Source organism: Armigeres subalbatus, chromosome 2, assembly GCF_024139115.2.
Source record: "Armigeres subalbatus isolate Guangzhou_Male chromosome 2, GZ_Asu_2, whole genome shotgun sequence".
Classification (NCBI taxonomy): Eukaryota; Metazoa; Arthropoda; class Insecta; order Diptera; family Culicidae; genus Armigeres; species Armigeres subalbatus.
This window is the reverse complement of record NC_085140.1, coordinates 141,738,163-141,745,729: the sequence shown is the minus strand read 5'-3', so window position 1 is coordinate 141,745,729 and position 7,567 is coordinate 141,738,163. Positions and strand designations below refer to the sequence as shown.

The following is a 7,567-nucleotide window of genomic DNA, read 5'->3' as shown; positions in this document are numbered from 1 at the left end:
ACATTACCCGGATAAAAATTTACAGTAACTTGAATGACATAACCCATTGAAATACAATAGATTGTGTGGTAAACAATACAAACTTTTGTACGCTTATTGTAAAATGTTCTCGGTTGTAAAAGATCTTTATTGAACTTACATTAACATAACAATATATTTAAATGTTACCAACACATTCTATTATATTTTTATTGTTCGCTTATGTTTGGTATTGCACATCCAAAAACTAAACAAATTATGAAAGTTTTCGGTTTGGATGATCTGGAAATTCGTCTAATGTAATTGAATTAATATAATTTTGGAATATTTCATGGATTTATTATATTGCTGAAATAACAATTGAAAACAATAAAATTACAGTAGCTTTGCTCATTAAATGAATAAAAATGTATAGAAATGTTATGCAATAAAAATTGGAATTCAAAAAAATTGAAGGGAACAAAAATTTTTGCTTATCATTTTACTCGAAGAATGGCTGGATTCATTTGAGCGTGTACAGTTTTGTTTATAATTAGTGGAGAGATGAAAATAATGAAACTTTATGGTGCAGAAAGTGGCTTTTTCATTACAGTTTCTGGGTGCTGGGCAACGGTAGATCACTATGGCTTCTGTACCGTGGTAAGTATCTAAAGTGTTGGAGCGCGTTAGAGCATCATTACTGGGCCTGAGCGCAAGTATTTTGATCACACTCGCCGTGCTGTCATTAGTCAAACTTTTTCGCATCGGTTACTATTTTCTATTATCATTTTGGTGGCTGTATTCCGTACCGGTGACGTTTGACATTTGATAGTTCATCAAATAGCAGCGGTGTTATCGCGCTGCAAAATTTGGTCACCTATGCGCGTTTAGTAGCGACCGGTAAAGTGTCAAGTAATGATACTGGGCTGGCAAACGGCTTATACTCACCACCGGTAATCGTAATCTTATACTACAAAAGTTCAATGTACATAATGGACGCAGTGGTTTATCCCGAACAAAAAAAAATCGTCATAATACCTGATGACATACCTGGTAACATGTATCCTTGTTCCTTTACAGAAATGAAGCTTATGATGAAATACTGATGCTTGGCCAATCTCACCCACGAGATATAATAAGAACTGATGCAGGTATTTTTTTATTTTCTTCTCGAAGTACGTTCTAAAACTAACATTCTTTTATGATTTACATTTTGCACAGGTTTTGTGTGGGGCGAGACAGCCCTGTTGTATACCACTCTATATTATATGCTGCTTATGTCGTCTTGGTGTTGGTGACGAGCAAGCAGCCAAGCATCGTTCTCCCTCAGTCAGAGTCCAACAGTGATCCGAGCAAGGCGATTCCTTCGCCGAGTGCAATAATGCGCAATGGGTGATTTCCTGGCGCAGCAGCAAGCTACACATTTGGCGACAGTGGCAGGTTTTACTGCTCATTTTTTGTTAGTATCAAGTGGAATAATGCTAAAACTAATGTGCCTGATAAAAATACTGCGTCATGGAAATCACCCACTGCGCAATCTCAGAAGAAAAGGTAAATTCCTGAACCAAGAAGGATGTTTGCTTTTTGCAGTGTTTACGTGGGGACCGGTGCTCCAAATTGGGAGAGACGCGGTTGCGTAAGTAAGTAAAACGGAGAAGATTCGAAATTGTTGCGTGTCTTGAGTACCGCAATGGCGTGTTTGGCCAAAAAAAAGATGAAATGGTGAGTTTTGAGGATCGAAATGGTGAGTTTGGAGGACCGCCAAAAAAAGATGAATTGTTTTGCGAGTTTTGACGACCGCAATGGCGTGTTTGGAGGACCGCCAAGAAAAGATGAAATGATTGGCGAGTTTTGAGGACCGCCAAGAAAAGATTAATTGTTTTGCGAGTTTTGAGGACCGCAATGGCGTGTTTGGAGGACCGCCAAGAAAAGATGAAATGATTGGCGAGTTTTGAGGACCGCAATGGCGAGTTTGGAGGACCGCCAAGAAAAGATGAATTGTTTTGCGAGTTTTGAGGACCGCAATGGGGTGTTTGGAGGACCGCCAAGAAAATATGATATGATTGGCGAGTTTTGAGGACCGCAATGGCGAGTTTGGAGGACCGCCAAGAAGAGATTAATTGTTTTGCGAGTTTTGAGGACCGCAATGGCGTGTTTGTAGGACCTCCAAGAAAAGATGAAAGGATTGGCGAGGGGTGAGGACCGCAATGGCGAGTTTGGAGGACCGCCAAGAAAAGATAAATTGTTTCGCGTGTTTTGAGGACCGCAATGGTGAATTTGGAGGACCTCCAAGACAAGATGAATTGTTTTGCGAGTTTTGAGGATCGCAATGGCGCGTTTGGAGGACCGCCAAGAAAAGTTGAAATGACTGGCGAGTTTTGAGAACCGCAATAACGTGTTTGGAGCACCGCCTAGTAAAGATGATTTTTTGCGGGTTTTGAGGGCCGCTATGACGTGTTGGGAAGACCACCAAGTAGAGATGAAATAATTTGCGTATTTTAAGAACTGCTGACTTGCGTGTTTTGAAGACCGCCAAGCAAAGTAAAAATGATTAGCGTCGTCGAGTCAAGTACGAGACACTGAAGACGACCACACAGTTGTGGTCGAAATACGTATCTGCAAAGATATCGAAATAATTAGTGGAATGAAATGGAGTTACTTAACTCGTCTTAGACGGTTGATGATTAGCGTGTTTTAGGGACCATAATGGCGTATTGGTAAGCTCGCTAAATGAAGCTTGAATGATTTGCGTGTGAAAGAACTGAAATGTCGTGTTAGGTGAACCGCCAAGAAAAATTGAGATTTTTTACGTGTTTTGAGAACCGTAATGGCGTGTTGGGAAGACCGCCAATTAAAGTTGGAATGATATGCGAGTTATGATGACAGCCAGATAAATTGAATAGCTGAAGGTTTGCGAGTTTGCGAGTTGGAACACAGTTCAAAGCATGTCGTGGGCGATTTGAAAGGTCCGCTCATAGTTGAAATAGTTTGATGACGAAAAACACAATGGTGTGTTAAAAGCACTAGAAAACACAAAGCAAGTTTCTGAGGAAACAACAATGGGGCGTTGATCCTAAAGTATCATGCTATGTTTTAACCGAGGTTTTGACAAGGCAAGTAATTTGATCATTTCAGTAAAATTCATTTGACTTGCCAAAGGTTGAACATGTTCAACTTTCTTTTTGTGCAAGTGAGTTGAACGGAGGAGTTTAGACGTTCAAGTCAAGCGACTTGCGTAATCTAAGCTTAGTTCAAGATTACCAATGACTCACTTGTTCACGTATCAAATATCTAGTTTACCTCAGCCTAGCAGCCAAAGTACCAGTACCATAAGTGCCAAATCGATGTTGGTGATAAAACAAAACACACACTACAACATAATGCATAATAATCTGTCAAATTCAGCTTATTGTAGCATGATTCTACTGAACCACTGAATAAAAAAATGAGAATTAAAAAAAACTGCAAAGGCATGTTGTAAGAAAGTAATATTGAAGTTGTAGATGCCGCAATGACGCTTTTGAAGAGCCTTGATTTCAAATTGCAAAATAAAGTAAAGTTTAGCAGTTGTGATATCCCATCTATGGCTCTGCATTTCAACTTCGTATTCTATAAGCATTTCTTCAGTTAGTAATTGAAAGTTTTTCTATGCTCACCATTACATGAGTATGTATCTTGTGTGGCAAGTACAATGGATACACTATGTCCAGGAAATTGAGAATGTTTCCCACCCGAAAACATCCTAGACTGGGATTGAGAATCGAACTCGCCATCTCCGGAGCGGCAATCCTACGTTTTTGCTCACAAGGCTAACTGGAGACCCCAACTTGGTGCAGCTAATATCATATGTCAGGAATAATATTGAATGTATCTCCAACCATGGTGGTTAAATAATACTCAGATCCCTGCACAGATCTTAATATTGGAGTCCTAATGTTTTGGAAAACTTGCTCGCAAATCTAAAGAAATGGATTATGCTTGAGTTTTAGTTCATGCGAAATCACGATGTTTCGCTCCAAAAGCGAATAGAATTAGTCGAGGTTCTTGTCTTATGAGAAGAACACTGCATTAACAAAGTAGAGCCTGATTATGATAACCTTACATGTCGTAGTCGCTACTCCGTGTTTTACCAGAACAATCGCAATCGCATAGAGAGCCAATGGCTAGGGCATGGGATTTGCACTGAGCACCTCAATGTGCTCAGTTCAAAAGCTTTATGGGGTTAACAAACGGCGCTGGCCACGTCCTTTCGGGCTACCGTAGATGTAAAGGAATTGATAAAAGATGCAGTCACTCGCCACATTGTAAACCAAGAACACTTCTGCACTCGCCACGAGAATATTATTGGAATCTAGGGGATAGGTTCTATGGAAGAGGCTCATCTTGATTAACAGGTTGCAATGGATGCCAAAACGAGCTTTCTTTCGCTCTTTTCGATTTCTAACAGTTACGGCTAGAATTAGTCAAGTTGTAGATAAAGAATAGAAGATGGAACCGGTATTCAGTCTATTTCTAATCTTAGCGATTGCTAAAACATGAGAAATATATGGAGAGAAAAAAGTAGGAGAATTGAACTTGGGATTGATCCCACGACCAGCTGCGTATGAGGCAGAAGTAATTATCATATGATTACCTTCCCTTACATGTTATGAGCACACTACAGAATAGAATACTAAAAATAAATCTGTATCGTTTTGTTATGTTCGTTTGCTATGGCATTTAATGCACGAATGTGAACTTTCGGATAAACTAACAAGATTAGTTAAGGCGACGTTGGAAAGGGGAAAAACGAGTATTTCAAATTACACGAACGCTTTCGATCCTTTCGGGAACATTCAGAGAGTTACGCTTTGGTATGGAATAACTCTATTAGTATGATTTGTATAAGGACCGTTTAGCAATGTCGGAATTGGTGCTTTGACACGGAACGACAAGATAGAGGAAACTTGCTACAGTCATGACCACCTGGAAAACGATGTACAAGACAGGTAAAGACATAAAAGAAGACAATGTAGCTGCACCATGAGTTTGCATCGATGGTGATCAGTCTTGTCTTGAGATGTATTTATCATTCAGATACAGTTTCATATAAAAACAAAAATTGATATTTCGCTAGCTCTGATGCTCCCTAAAATATCGTGTCAAATTTGATCAGTACTCGGAATATGGCACATATAGTGTTGTCGATCACTACTTTTAGAGAATGTGCGTGTGATTGAATAACGAAAAAAAGAGCGGATAATAAATGCAGAATTTGCTTATCTGCTATATGTGGCCGATAATTTTGCTTGTGTAAGGAATGAAGGCTTTTGAACGAATGCGAAGATGCACAAGATAGTGGTGCACTGCTAGCGTGTTTTGTCGATGCGAGATAGCTGGTGTTTATGCCATCATAGCATGCAAGATATAGGCTAGAAACCCAACTTCGGACGAAGTGCGTTAGATTCTCATTAAATTGCAGTTTGACAGATCAAACTCCGAGAGAAACTTCGTTTCAGAAGAAGTTCGGAGCTGAAACTAGGGCGGTTATTGTGTTCACGTACTTTGTTTGACTGCAGATCTACGGAATCAATACCAGCGACGACAGATCCAGTCAATTTATTTGTTCGCGGGTGACATGGACATTGTCGGCCGAACATTTGCAAAGGTGGCAGAACTGTACACCTACCTGAAACGTGAAGCAACAAAAGTTGGACTGGTGGTGAATGCATCGTAGACAAAGTACATGCTTGTGGACGGAACCGAGTGCGACAGGGCCCGCCTGGGAAGCAGTGTTACGATAGACGGGGATACCTTCGAGGTGGTCGAGGTATTCGTCTACCTTGGATCCTTGCTAACGGCTAATAACAATGTTAGTCGTGAAATACGAAGGCGTATCATCTGTGGAAGTCGGGCCTAATACGGGCTCCAGAAAAAACTGCGGTCAAAAAATATTCACCGCCGCACCACCATGTGACATGTACAAGACGCTGATAAGACCGGTAGTCCTCTACGGACATGAAACATGGACATTGCTCGAGGAGGACTTGCAAGCACTCGGATTATTCGAGAGATGGGTGCTTAGGACCATCTTTGACGGTGTGCAAAAAGACGTTGTGTGGCGGTGAAGAATTAACGAAGAATTAAAGGTAGCAAAAGTCGCAAGGGTACGATGGCAGGACATGTTGCAAGAATGCCGGACAGCAACCCTGCAAAGATGGTGTTCGCTTCCGATCCGGCAGGAATGAGACAGCGTAGAGCACAGCGGGCGAGGTGGGCAGACCAGGTGCAGGCCTCAAACCGTGTATTGTAGCGTCAAATTGTTGATTCAGTGTTGTCTGTTTAGATGTAAACTGAACGAATGAAATGTATGAACCAGCGACGAAATTTGGAGACGCATCTGTAGGGATTGATACGGGTATGGTAAATGACATAAACCGAAAAAGGGCATATATATTAGCCATTTGCATTAGCCCTAGATGGGAAAGTGACAGATGAGAGAGTGGAACATTTGGTAGGAGTTCGTGGTGTTGAGTTGATATGCTTCGTTCAGCAGCTGGAGATTGACGCGCCAAAATTGTAGTAGAAAATCGTACTTACAACCACCTACAAAGTGCGATGGCCCTCTATGGGTTGAAGACCAGGAAGACCAACGTACAGATTGAATCTTGGAGCATATGAATGAGGTGAATGAACAACCGTTGGAGGAAACTTCATCTATTCAAACCGGAAATATCTGTTCGTTGCCTGAATATAACACAATATTCCGTAGAAAATGGTTTTCGATTTCCCTGGCCTTTGAATGGTGCCTTCGGCAAATAAATCTTTGTTGTGGTATTTTTACCGAGTGTTTAATTAAATATAAGCTCAATAATACATTTACAATAAAAGAGAAAACCAAGGACAAGTTATAATTGCAAGAGACTAATAAAAAAAGCCGGAGAGAAAGGGGGATGTGTGGGGCGAGACAGCCCTGTTGTATACCACTCTATATTATATGCTGATTATGTCGTCTTGGTGTTGGTGACGAGCAAGCAGCCAAGCATCGTTCTCCCTCAGTCAGAGTCCAACAGTGATCCGAGCAAGGCGATTCCTTCGCCGAGTGCAATAATGCGCAATGGGTGATTTCCTGGCGCAGCAGCAAGCTACACAGGTTTATAACTACATGTATTGTATCCGGAACAAAGTTAGTACGTATTTTATACCGATTTGCCTCCAGATACAGGCAACTTACCCAACTTCGAAAGTAGTGCGCTGGATTCGCCTAAAGATGCGCTAAACAACGCATCAATTAGTTTGACAGATAAAACTTTGGAAGAAAGTTCGGTTCGGAAGTCCCGACAGCAAAGCGAGGTAAAATGAGTGAAAATGAAGTTTAAACTGATTTAAAATTAAATTGAAAATAAAATAATTTGTAAAACAAATAATTGTATTGTATTTTTATTGTAATGTTGGAGTATAATGTATTCTAAATCCTGTTGTATTTCTATTGTAAAACAATAGAAACAGTAATTGAAAACATTTAAAACACAATGTTTTCTATTATTTTCTCGCTCGAAATCATCCCATTGAAGAACCGTAAAATCAATTGTTTTGCTCAAAATTTTGTATGGAAAATTATCGATTTTTT

General features: G+C 40.3%; 1 long non-coding RNA gene across 1 annotated transcript; it reads left to right on the top strand.

Annotated features, from left to right (window-relative positions):
• Window positions 1-503: 503 nt before the first annotated feature.
• On the top strand, window positions 504-7,305 carry LOC134215197 (uncharacterized). Its single transcript, XR_009980068.1, has 3 exons — window positions 504-618; window positions 1,039-1,109; window positions 7,091-7,305. It is a non-coding gene; the product is annotated as an uncharacterized LOC134215197 (long non-coding RNA).
• The last annotated feature ends 262 nt before the right edge of the window (window positions 7,306-7,567 follow it).